The 12,868-nt window shown below is 44.7% G+C and overlaps 1 protein-coding gene across 9 annotated transcripts in view; it reads left to right on the top strand.

Annotated features, from left to right (window-relative positions):
• SEMA5A (semaphorin 5A) overlaps positions 1-12,868 on the top strand; it is a 469,481-nt gene that overhangs the window by 48,821 nt on the left and 407,792 nt on the right. For 8 of the 9 annotated variants that reach the window (XR_007127428.1, XM_047729867.1, XM_047729860.1 and 5 more), the window contains exon 2: positions 10,277-10,359. The exons of the other annotated variant lie outside the window; for it this stretch is intronic. The gene's annotated coding sequence lies outside the window, so the exon portion shown is untranslated. The remainder of the gene's footprint in view (positions 1-10,276; positions 10,360-12,868) is intronic. 9 annotated transcript variants of the gene reach the window in all.

Genomic DNA, 12,868 nt, shown 5'->3' with positions numbered 1-12,868 from the left:
AAAATATCAGGGGAGGCAGCAAGCCTCAAGGTATGCAAGGCTTTATTTATTTATTATTATTATTATTTTATTTTAAATAAAAAGGTACTTGAGCATAATGGTTTTTGAGGCATTGCGAACAATGGTGATGATTTTCTTGAGAAACCACTGCTGTTAACTGTCTCCAGGCCGGTTACCATTAGGACCTCATCATTCTCCGTCGGGCGTGGAGGCTGATCGCGTCTCTGTATCATTTTGGCTTCACTGGCTCCAAGTGTTTCGGAGAGAAATATCGTGTCCCTGTAAGTCTCTGATACACTGAGCTAAAGGGGGAAAGAAAAATGGCTCCCTGTGATACTCTCTTTAATAAGCCAGTGCGTTTAGAAGACCACACCAGATTAACTGGTCATTTAAAAGACAAATATTGGATTCACATGCAAGGCTATTTTAAGGCCTTTTTATTCATGCATATTAAAACACAAATGAGCAGTGATTATCTCAAATAGGCTGCCCGGAATATTGTCCTTCCTGGTAGCCAGTTACAGGGTGTGTGTGGTTTTATGGGCTTGGAAAACACCCTCGTGGACTAACCTGTAAATCAGGGAAATGTATGCCCATCGATAACAAGCGAAGAATGAAAGTTCTGCAGACCCGGCCTGTCTTGGGTCACTTACCGAATAGAATACTCAGGGCAGACGATGGTTTCGGCCCGATTACCAACAGGCAGGCTGGCGTGTCGAGCGGACGGACCGTAGGCTTCAGATTCTAACGACTCTGCATTTCAAATTTGACCCTGTCACTTACTAGCTGGGCTAAATTGGACCTTTTTCCGATGTGAAAAAGGCATATAATAATATTTCTCTTGGCTGTATTCACTGCAGCTTCTCTGTTGGAGGGAGCTGCTTCGAAACAGCCATGGCCTTTTGTGGACAGTCTAGGTGGAAGTTTCTAGAGCTTCCTGATGGGATAGACCGCCATAGTTACAGCATCTTTAAGCTTCCTCCAAAATGCGTTTTATCAAAACATGCAGTTGTACATTCTTCATTAATGGACTTTACTTTTGGCTCAAAAGTTCATTGAAGAAATATTTAGTGCCCCCTATGTAAGGGCATGCTGGGGATATAACCCCTGACCTTCCTCCTGAGGCTTCCATTCCAGTGTGAGTGTGTGTGTGTGTGTGAGAGAGAGAGAGAGAGAGCCCGTCATCAATGAGTAAACAAATAAATATTCAGCATATCAAGAGGAAAGATTCTGTGAAGAACAGTTAAGGAGGAGGTAAGCCTTCTTAGTTCTCTCCTCTCCCTTTGCCCCCACCGAAGCTATCTGGGAAAATCCTCTTCCTAACTGTCCTCTCACTGAGAGGGAAAAGGCACGGATGCCTTAATTGAAGGAACTGGTGATATTTTTGGTGGAAGAAAGTATTGGCGTTGTGTAGTTCAGAGTAACCACATTCGATGTATAACCTCTGGGGGTCTTATCAGGGCAAGCATTGGGGACTGCTAAGCTAGTCTGGGGGCAAAAGTCTCTCTTTTGCCTTTAAAATTGTTGAAGGACACGACAGTGGAGCTGGTGTGATCTCCCCACATTGTTTTCTTCTAACACATGATCGATTTGTTCTCATTAGGCAAAGCTATCTTGGGAATAATCTTAGAAGTCTTATTTACATTTTTCTCCCCCAGATTTCCCTCTTCCAAATTTGGGACGGTTTATGGTTTGGGAAAATTTCAATTTTGACCAGATGTGGGTAAGAAGACACGAGCCATGGTGCCCTGAGTGGTCTGAGGGGAGCCTGTGCGGGGGCATGAACAGAGCACCTACTCTTCCCTCATCTTGCTTGTGAAGACACTCCTATAGGCGTGACTTAGAGAAACCACATGGATCAGCATGATTTTCGCTAGGAAAGGAAAGACGACTGACAAAATCCAAGGACGCCCCCTTGCAGTGCTCTCCGCTAAAACCACTTAGCCACTAGAATCTCTTAAAGACCCAGCATGGGACGCCTGGGTGGCTCAGTGGATTAAAGCCTTTGGCTCAGGTCACGATCTCAGGGCCCTGGGATCGAGTCCCGCATCCGGCTCTCTGCTCAGCGGGGGAGCCTGCTTCCCCCTCTCTCTGCCTGCCTCTCTGCCTACTTGTGATCTCTGTCTGTCAAATAAATAAATAAAATCGTAAAAAAAACAAAAGGAAGAAAGAAAGCAAGAAAGCCCCAGCTGCTCATGAAGACGTTCATAAGAAGCAAGTCTGTTAAACTGCCTTTTGGATTTTTACACGAGCTGACTTCCTCCAAACTGGACAGCTTCTTTGGGTATTAAAAAAATGATGCTTTTATAGAAAGACTATATGGCACTTGTGTAGAAAATACATTTAGGGGCGCTTGGTTGGCTCAGGCGGTAGAGCACACAACCCTTGGTCTTGGGACTGTGAGATCGATCCCGTTGTTGGCTGTGAAGATTATTTTAAAACAAAAATCTTAAAAAAAAAAAAAGAAAGAAAGAGAATACATTTAAAACTAGATTGGCAGCTCTGGCATTTTGGTGTGAAAACCAGGAATGTTTTGTGACATCCACATCGTTTCATTTTTAAGTATCAATGGGAATGTGTTGAGTTCCAAGTGAGCACTGTCCAGAGTGAAACCAGCATTTTTGCTGCCCAGCACTGTCCCATTTGGTCGGCCTTATTTTCCTCTGTAAGGTATTGCTGTGCCCAGAAGAAAGTGCTATTATTTTCATCCTCAGTTCCTTCTCTCTTTTAAATAATCTTACATCCCTTATGCCACGGTCTGAATGTTCATGGTCCCCCAGAATTCCCTGTCCCCTTAGTGTGATGACAGTAGGTGAGGGCTGTCGGGCTATGATCAGGCCATGAGGATGGAGCCCACCGCCACCCCCCCACCCCGCAATGGGATTAGTTCTTTTATAAAAGGGATCCCACAAGGCTCCCTGGCCTCTTCCACGGTGTAAGGATCCAAGGAGATGTCGGCGACCTAGAAGACGGTTCTCATCCTACTGCACCGCACCCCGATTTTGGGTTTCCAGCTTCCAGAACAGTCAGAAAAATACTCCTGTTGCTCCTAAGCCACCTGGTCTATGGCATTTTGTTACAGGAACCCCAGCAGGCAGAGACGGCATAGCGAACGCTGCGTGTCTCAAATCCATCAGAGAGTCTGGTGGGTGAACTGATTTGGGTTAGAAGCTGAAACTCTCACCAGTTGGGCCTCCCATGGGGGTATGAGCCACAGTGCTAGTCCCTGGCCTAGTTTCTGAGAACAGAAAGGTGGGTGTGGAACGCAGTTGCTGGCTTCCTGTCAAAAACCGTGAAGGGGTTTGAGCCCACTTGTAAGCTAATGGTTATCCTGCCGCATTTCCGTGGAGGCTGGCTGGAGCCAGGAGACTCGGGGTTCAGAGACAGAGGACTTCAGCCCTAGTGGCACAGCAAACAGCGTGAACCTCGTGTTGGCAGTGACTTCTGTGGCTGCCCCAGACCCCATTTTTTGTGCCCTTGTAACTGATTATTCCTAACTTTAAGGATTAACTTTTTTAATGATTTTTAAAATTTATTTATTCATTTGAGAGAGAGAGAGAGAGAGAGAGATAGCATGAGTTGGGGGGAGGGGCAGACGGAGAGGGGGAAGCAGACTGTCCACTGAGTGGGAAGCTGGATGCAGGGTCCTGCCTCCCAGGACCCTGAGATCATGGCCTGAGCTGAGGGCAGACTGCACTCTACACTTGATGTGCATTTCTTACTTTTACTCTGGGAATAAATTCTCAGCAAAAACCATAAGTAAATGGTCAGAAGGATCTTTGCAATTTGTATTTATACTGTAGCTTTTGAATTGGCCTGGTGGAAATTTGTAGTAGGAAGTTACTTTATATATATATGTACAAATATATATATATACATACACACACACACACACACACACATATATATACATACACACACACACACACACACACACACATATATATATATATATAAAAATTATTATTTGAGAGAGAGAGCACGTGAGAGAGAGCGAGAGTGAGTGAGAGAGAGAGAGAGACAAATCACGGGCAGGGGGAGGGGGAGAGGGAGAAGCAGACTCCCCGAGGAGCAGCAGGCCCGACAAGGAACTGGATCCCAGGATCCCAGGATCATGACCTGAGCCAAAGGCAGACGCTCAACCGACTGAGCCACCCAGGCATCCCAAGAAGTGTTTATTATATTTTAATGATCAAATAATATGTCACGTATCTTCTACACATTAGCCGAAGAGCAGAGATTCAGAAATACCAACTAAGAAAATTACATTCAGAGTTTATTTCCTAGTTCTTGTAAGTAGATTTTGGATAAGAAGTGCAGATTGCTAATCAATCAAATAGACTGATTTATTACTTACCTATTACTGACCATTTTTGAATGTAAAAAATATTAGTTTGCTTTGTCAACTTTACAAATGTATGACTATCCTTTGACTCTCCTGGCTTGTACTGGCCCCACTGGTTCTCTCCTCACCCTCTTGAGGACACATTCTCTTTAGTGTAGATCGTCTTGTGGAAGGAACGTGGATCACTAGTTACTCAACCATGTTAACACCCGCACTGTGAGCTCAGTCTTATTCCCAGCCTTTGCTAAAGGCCCAGACACGTAGGGAGGCAACAAATTCATATTTAATGGTGGAACACATCGATTCTGTATCTAGGCATGGTCCTTACTGCAAACGAAAGCCTGAGTCTTCTTGCTTCGGGAGAGCACTATGTTACGGGCGATTAGAGCCTCCCGTAAGAGCCAGCTTCTCTGACCCAGAACATTCCCAGTTTCGGCTCATTTATTTGCTGTCCTGCGAGAAGGCTTCCCCTGTAGCTCTTGGATTTGCTCTTTTGTGCTGTTGTTGTTAGAGATCCCTGTCCTTGACTGTGCCTACCTACTGATGCCTGGAGATGGCCATTTAATCCCCAACTCTGGGTAATTAATCATCTAGGAGGGACTCTGGTGTATTTCAGGTATAACGAAAGGTATGACAGCCCCATGGAGGAGAAGGAACACAGATCTCTGCTTTACCTAAAATACTGGCAGCCGCAAAGGGAATAAAAAGTTGAAGCACTTTGATACAACCTGCAGCTATGTTGGTTTTGAGGTGGGTCCCTGCACACATAAGAACAAATACCTTCTTTTTCTGCAGTTCCTAGTTTTGAACCAGGATGAGGATTTTCTTATATATAGTCAGTTCACCAGAATTTCCAAAGTAAAAAACGCCCAAGGGTGCATCTGTTACTTCTTATGAACGTAAACATTCTAACCAGATACTTTGAAAGGAAAACTTGTAGTATTTGCCTCGATGCCCCAATATGTGCTGATCTAAAGACAAAACCTTGGAAACGTATCTTTGCATAATGTCCAAAGTTAATAATGATATCTAGTATTTACTGGCTGCAAACAGGAACATATCCTATAACCTGCATTTTCTTATCTAAAAAGATGGCAATAATGATCACACACAAGATGAAAAGTTAGAAAGATCAAGGAAATTTTGCAGACTCAGAAGTTCTATGCAAGTATGAGGTTAGTGGGGGCATGGGAGAAGCAGGAACTGGTGGAAACAGACTCCTTGAAGACCTAATAAATGGAGTCAGGCACAGGAGACCGGGAGCCGAGTGGATCAGAGAGCCTCTCAGGGGAATCCCCGTGGCTCATCAGCCCCGGTGAGCCTCCGAGTTGGGGAACCGCCGGCTTAGCCTGTCTGAATGTCTCCTGCATAGAGTCTGTTCTCATCGAGTGTCCAGTCTTTGGAAACTCACTTGGAAAGCATAAAGATTATATTTAGAAGGAGTGGATTTTACTACTTTCATTTCCTACTGGGTCAGTTTTAGAATGAATATTGTATTGCTTTTAAGTTCTATTTCTGATCGTCTCGAGTTTGAGAATTAAAAGATGAACTTCTATGTATGCTTTTGTCTTTTCCTCTGCCCCCCGTAAGAATGCACCTTGAGATCAGGGTCTGTATCTTGAATTTCTTTTATTTATTATTATTACTATAACACCTGGCTAATTATGCAAAGGAAAGAGCTCTGTGGGTAGTTGCTCATTTAATTTGGTTCTATTAAAAGGGGATAATTAAGCTCAGTCTTCATGGGGAACATTTGGACATACAGATCCGGATGATAACATGGTCCACTCATTTTTCAAAAATGTATTTTTAAAAAAAATTTAGCTTCAATAGGCACAATATTCATCACATGCTGGCAGTAGATCGTACTCGTAAAAGGTATAATAACCCTACATCTGTGGTGTCGAACCCCGGGCACACTGAGAGAGAAAATCAAAGGGATGCTTTGTTGGCTCACTGCTAGAAAACATTCTCTCAAACATTTTCATTTCTGTAAAGCTCCATTCTGAGCTGCTCCTGGCAAGTGTGTCCCCTCACGAGGTGCTGGTGTCATGCCAACGTTGTGTCAAAGCTCCCATCCCGTTAGCACGTTGTGTACTTGCGTTTTGGGAGTCAGGGACAGCGTAGCATGGGGAAAGTTCCTCTCAAAGACTCGGCACACATTTCTAAGAGGAGAAAACACAACAATACAGACTTTGCTTATTTGTAGTGGGGAGAAATAGAACTTTAATCCCATTATCAAGAGCTGTCAGACCCTAATGAGAGTTTTCTCTCCTTGTTCCCTTGTCCCATGGCTTTGAGTTAGCTCTGTTTTATAAATAGAAAGTCTGTACTGACATTCTCCCCATAGAAATAAGGAAGTTAATAATTAATTATTAATGCTACCAGGGTCGTCATTCTTCAGGAATCGCAGCAGTCAAACGAGGCACATTTGGCTAGGAAGCCGTTTTGGAGGAAAAAAAAAAAAGATGTGTAAGATTCTATAACTTTCTGAATAGACATTCACAGTGGCCATGACGGTATGCTTTTTAATGTTTGTTTGTATATATTTCTTAGATGATAGACTTTTATTTTTTAAAAATTATTTATTTATTTGACAGAGAGTGAGAGCACAAGCAGGGGGAGTGGTGGAGGGAGAGGGAGAAGGAAGCTTCCCCCTGAGCAGGGAGCCCACTCTGGGGCTCCATCCTAGGACCCTGGGATCATGACCTGAGCCGAAGGCAGACGCTTAACCGACGGAGCCACCCACGCGCCCCCTTTTATTTTTTAGGTTCACAGCCAAATTGTGCACAAAGTATAGAGTTTTGATATGCCCTTTGGCCCCCTACTCTGTACACACAGACTCCCCTGCCATCAACATCCCACACCAGAGGGATACATTCGGTACAACCGATGAACCTCCTTTGACGTATCATTAACACCGAAAGTCCGAAAAAGTCCATGCTGTACATTACGGCTCACTGTCGGTATTGTACATTGTCTAGGTTTTGATGTGTCTTGTCATTGTAGCATCATACAGAATTGTTTCCCTGCCCGACAAAATCCTATTTGTTCTTCCCTACACCCTTATCCACAGCAAGCACTAATCTTCTTATCATCTCCATAGTTTTGTCATTTCCATTTGTCACCTACTGCAGCTAGAACCATCCAGTATGCAGCCTTTGAAGATTGGGTTCTTGCACTTAGTAACATGCGTTTAGGTTTCCTTTGAGTCTCTTTGGCTTGACAGCTTGTCTTCTCTCTGCCTGGTTGGATCACAGTTTATTTACCCATTCACCTGCTGGAGGACATCCTTGTGACCCCGATGTTTTGGATATGATGAGTGACAGTATGCCTTTAGAGGATGTCTCTCTTATGCTGTTCTCTATTCTAAATAAAGATTCCTGTAAAAACGGAAACCGAGTGGGATTAGGTTGTTGCCGACCCAAGGAGACGGTGAGAAGAGCTTGAACGCTGGGGAGGTTATGGGCGTTGGGTGATCCGGTGTCGTTTCCATAGGTTAACTTCTTCCCAGGCGTGCAGCGCGCGGAAAGCCCAGTTTCCCCATGCACGTGGTTAATGAGGTCTCCTTCAGGATCGCCCGAGAGTCCAGCAGAGTCATGATTAGACAGACACTCTCTGATGTTATGCATGTTATGATGTGCTTTTGAATCCCTATGTCAGCGTTTACTATTTGCGTGAAGTCAAGCATGTTTCTCAACCGTCCAACCAATTTTCTCTTCTAGAAAAGGTGTCCATATTGCTTTACTGGTAATGTGTACGCAAAGCTTTGCATAGAAAAAGTGGTCAGCAGGCGGTTACTTTTCTCCGTTGGACTTGTTACTTTCCAATTTATTATGGCACTTACTTATTATCTTGTTCATTTTTTTTCCTTACAAATATATGGGCTCCATGTGAGAAGATATATTTATCTGACTTGTTACTGATGGGTCTTCAGTGTCTTAAAAAGTGTGTGATACACTTAATAAAAAGCTGTTGAATGAATGGATGAACTTTCCAAATGATCTGTTCGATTTCCCAGAAGCTGTGTGTACCCTCTGTCTGTATTCCAAGAACACTGGCCACAGATTTGCTAATGAAAAGCATGAATATTAGCCAGTGATGCTTTTCCATGAGTTGAGGACCACTACTAGCAAATCAATTAATTTTACTGGGGTTCCTTCTCTCAATAAATGTATGGAATTAGGATCTCTACTCATGATTGCGGTGCTGTCAAATTTACCCATAAGAAATCAGGGCATGGTGCCCTTCTCTGATGAGTGAAATGGTGGTGGGAATAAACTTTTTTTCTCATTTTTTATTATTTTTGTGCTTATCTTTTTAGTATTTTAACATTATTTTTGTAGTGGCAATTTAAAGGTGATCTGATTAAAATAAAACATTAAAGTCGATGGTAGAAATCTGAACCTGGGGGTGCCTGGATGGCTCAGTCCTCAAGCGTCCGAATCTTGGTTTCAGCTTAGATCGTGATCTCAGGCTCATGAGCTGGAGCCCTCCACTGGGCTCCTCGCTCCGTGGGGAGTCTGCTGGAGATTCTCTCTGTCCCTCTCTTTTTGCCTCTGCCCTCCTTCCTTCCTTCTCCCTCAAAAAAAAAAAAGAAGAAAGAAACCCGAACCTGACTTCAATCAGAGAATTTGACAATGCTTATTGTCTGTTCATAAACTTTTTTTTTTTTAAATAATTACCTGCATTTGCATCTGTTCACGACTTTGAATTATATGTACAATCTAGGTAGGTAAATATAAAAGAACTAAAGAGGCCCTGTTGGAGGTAAAGTGACTGCTCATTTTGGAGCGCTGTGATGGGCTTCTCAGGAGGGGGAAACTGAGGCAAAGGGGTGCGTGATACAGGCACAGCCCCTTCTGGCCGAAGCTGAACGCGAGTGTGTTTTCGAGCCAAGTGCTGTTCACCCCTAAGGAGGACAGCCTGTCACTCATCGCTAGTTTGAGACAGAAGAGTCCCAAGTTTCTCCCTTGTTGATCTGCCCCTGGGTTTTGACAGTTCTGTGTCCAAGCTGCTCCACGGGCCTTAAAGGAGGGAATGGAGCTTCTGCTGTACTCTCTGTATTTATCTGGAAGGGGATAGAGGGATAGACAGGCAGAAAGGGCAGCGGGAGCTTCGGGGACAGACTGATGGTCGCTTCTCACCGGTTCTGAGAGAGAAGCTGGAAAACGTCCCAGTGAAGGCTTGGGTGACATGGGAGGTGATCGTCTGGCCCCCGCAGACCTGTGCAGTGTGTGCAGGTCCTCTCCGGGGAGCAGCAGGCCCTGGGGGGGGCAGTGGTGGGGTTGGGTGTCAGCATCGGTCCCCGTGGGTGGGTTATTTTGGGAGCCCCGCGTTAGGCTCTAGGCCAGCCCATGTGAGCACAGGCTGAATCAGGAATGCAGTTTCTGACGCATTAGACATCTGTCTGAGTGCATGCTTTCGAGATAAGCTACTGAGACGCAAGGCCCGATTTTATTGTAAAATTATTTTAGCGCGGTATTCCCCCCCCAATTCAGAAATTAATGATGGATTCCATGGAAGAAGAAAACGGTCTACTTTCCTATCTGACTCGTTTCTAAAAATCTGACGTATAGTGTCCAAGAGCCGCACTGTTAAGGATGGTCTCATGCCAGACAAATCCTGTTTAAGTAAGTGTCAGTTTAAGTAAGCTGTGTTCTGCTTGTCTTGTTTCTCTTCTCTGCTGTGGGGGACCTTGAAGGAATTCAAATTGGGCCTTTCTTGATGTCCTCTTTTTTAGCAAATGTACAGAAGACAGTTGACAATCCTATCTGTTAAGGGCCTTTGTTTTGAAGACATGTGCGTGGACGTTTTACATATGTTGGATTATTCTACGGACCCAGTCTCACCAAGGTGTTCAATTTATTTGGAGAGAAAATGAGAACCGTTCCCTTCTTTAATTATAAATTCCTCGTCTATCTGTTTCAGAGAGACTGTGCTGAATGGCTCCCTTGTGTAGCTCGTCCACGATCACGGAGCGAGAAGGAGAGTGCCATTGACACCCCGGGAAGGTAAGGGGGTGTCAGCTGAAGTTCAACATGACCGAGCTAAAAATTGGATGTCTGGAGTGGTGCTTGAAGGCACTGGATTTAAAGCAAATAATCACTCGGGTAGCCTATTAGATAGACATTTGTGCTTTGAATCGTAATGGGTGATAATGTTAGAAATGACGTCTCCATGCATCCGAGGGACAGGATTGGAACAGCCCTTCCCATCGGGAGCTGCTCCTGTCCTCCTCCAGGCTTTTCCTTCAAGGGCCCTTTCTGTTCTTAAGTGTTAAATACCTACTTCAGTTTTCTGTTCTGTTTGAATTACTTTCAACATGTTATCTGAAGAGTGGTTTTCCACAAAATTTCTGATACTCCCAACTGGGTGATGGAGCAGACACATTCGCAGTGTAATCTCCAGTATCCAGCACGTTCCATCCAATGCTGGCAAAATGAGTTCACCACAGCACCTGCAGCCCCTCGGTGCTCTTCCCCGTGGCGGCTTCTCTACTACGTACCATCTCACCTGACATTGGGCCTGTCTTGAGACCTACGAGGGCCAGCGCAGGCATACGTTTTGTGAAAGGCTGGGAGTTGTGTTCCTTTTTGCACAGTTTTAATTACAATTAAAGAAACTCTTGTATCCTGGGCTGAGCCTAGCACCTGCCATTTTGTAAGATCTCTGGGCAAGTTTTATGGAAAAAACTAACATTTTGGGTTTTTTCCCAGCCATATTCCTTTGAGCTACAGGAAGCCTGTTTTGTGCAGGTCCCAGCCTTTTGATGGTCATGCTGCAATGCTATCAGCTAGAAATGCCTGGGGCACCCACCTGGGCCCCCTGAACTTCCTACAGACATCTCCCCTTTCCAAACCAAGACCGGACTGGCCCTTCTGGCTCTGATCGTGGTTGCAAACTGCCTTTAGCAACAACCACCAGGAAACTTTTAGAGGTTGATTTCTCACAAGGGGAAATTACACAGCACCCCGGGACCATGTGGCAAGGTCATGGGTAGACAAGAGCATGTGGGCCTGGGGGTCCCGCTTTTACTGGGGTTGAGGGTGGATGCCTAAGGTCACAGGGGCTCCCTTTTTATTGGTGGATTTGAAGTTTAAGAGCAGGAATTAAAAATGGGGTAAGAGAAATGAGGAGTGGCCCAAATTGTGATCGAAATCCACCCAGATCTCTGAAACAAAGGACCCTCTGTGGGGGGAGGTGGCTCAAGTCTTGATTCACTAGTGTGGCCGGTAGTGTCTTTATTCGAGATCGTTCTCCTGGAGGTGGATAGCTGGGTGCTCAGATCTCACTGTCAGGGCTTACACTGCAAACCCATTGTTGTTCGCTTAATTGCGCATGCAAATCTAGTGTTTTCTAGTTGGGGCAAAGCTGCTGATGGACAGACAAGTCTTTGGATGTCATGTCTGTGTGCATCGCCTGCTCGTCTGAGCCTCAGGAAAGCCCGTAGGAAGATGGCGTGTGAGCCCTGGAGGAGATTTTAGGTTGTTCAAAGTGGGCTGATCACCATGAAAGTGTTAAGTGGTTTCTCACTGGAGCTAAATGAAAAATAAATAACAACCAGAAACACAAACCAGTGAGTATTTCTAAAGATGCTTTTTGCAAACAAGTCTGTGTTGAGTTAAAATGCAAAAGAACACAAGAGGATAGTTCATACTAAAATTTGTCTAATTGGGAAGGAATGTCACAGATTTCTAACATTATCTTTTGCACAATTTTTTAAAAAAGATTTTATTTATTCATTTGATAGACAGAGATCACAAGTAGGCAGAGAGGCAGGCAGAGAGAGAGGAGGAAGCAGGCTCCCCGCTGAGCAGAGAGCCGGATGCGGGGCTCGATCCCAGGACCCTGGGACCATGACCTGATCCAAAGGCAGAGGCTTTAACCTTCTGAGCTACCCAGGCGCCCATTCTTTTGCACATTTTTAAAAACAGATGGTGGATTTCAGATAGACCTAAATGTCTCTTTTTTTGCAGAAAAGTCCCCCAAGTGGGCAAATTTTACTCCAGGACATAACAAGTAAATATTGTACATAAACACTTGTGATCAGGAGACAACAAGCACCACGGTAGAGAGCATAAACCGGGACACTTTAGGAACTGATCTAACTTGGCATCAAACGCAGGTGTGTGCATCTGCCCTACATGGATGATGGCATTCGACAGACGCACGGTTGAGATGAGTCACTGATTTTCCTGACCTGAGGGCGGTGATGAATAATGTTGCAGACAAGGAGCAGAATACAGTCATAGTACAATACGATGGGCCAAAATGGGCTTTCACAACAAAGTCACCTGTGAAAGGCAGTGCATTTTGCATCTGAGTCACTGTATAAATGTCCTTTACATACCATGCAAGATACAAAATTACCGCCATCTGCGAGTGTGGTTGTTCCAATTTCATCTCAGTCCATGTGCAGAAGGAGACACACATTGTTACAGGACTCGTCTAAGGGAGCACGGGGGAGCAGGTGATTCAAGCCACGGTGGGGGTTAACCAGCCTCCCAGGAGAGCGTTTGG

The sequence above is a fragment of the Lutra lutra genome, chromosome 5, assembly GCF_902655055.1.
Source record: "Lutra lutra chromosome 5, mLutLut1.2, whole genome shotgun sequence".
NCBI classification, from domain to species: Eukaryota; Metazoa; Chordata; class Mammalia; order Carnivora; family Mustelidae; genus Lutra; species Lutra lutra.
Note: the sequence above shows the minus strand (reverse complement) of the source record. Positions and strands in the feature narration are given on the sequence as shown.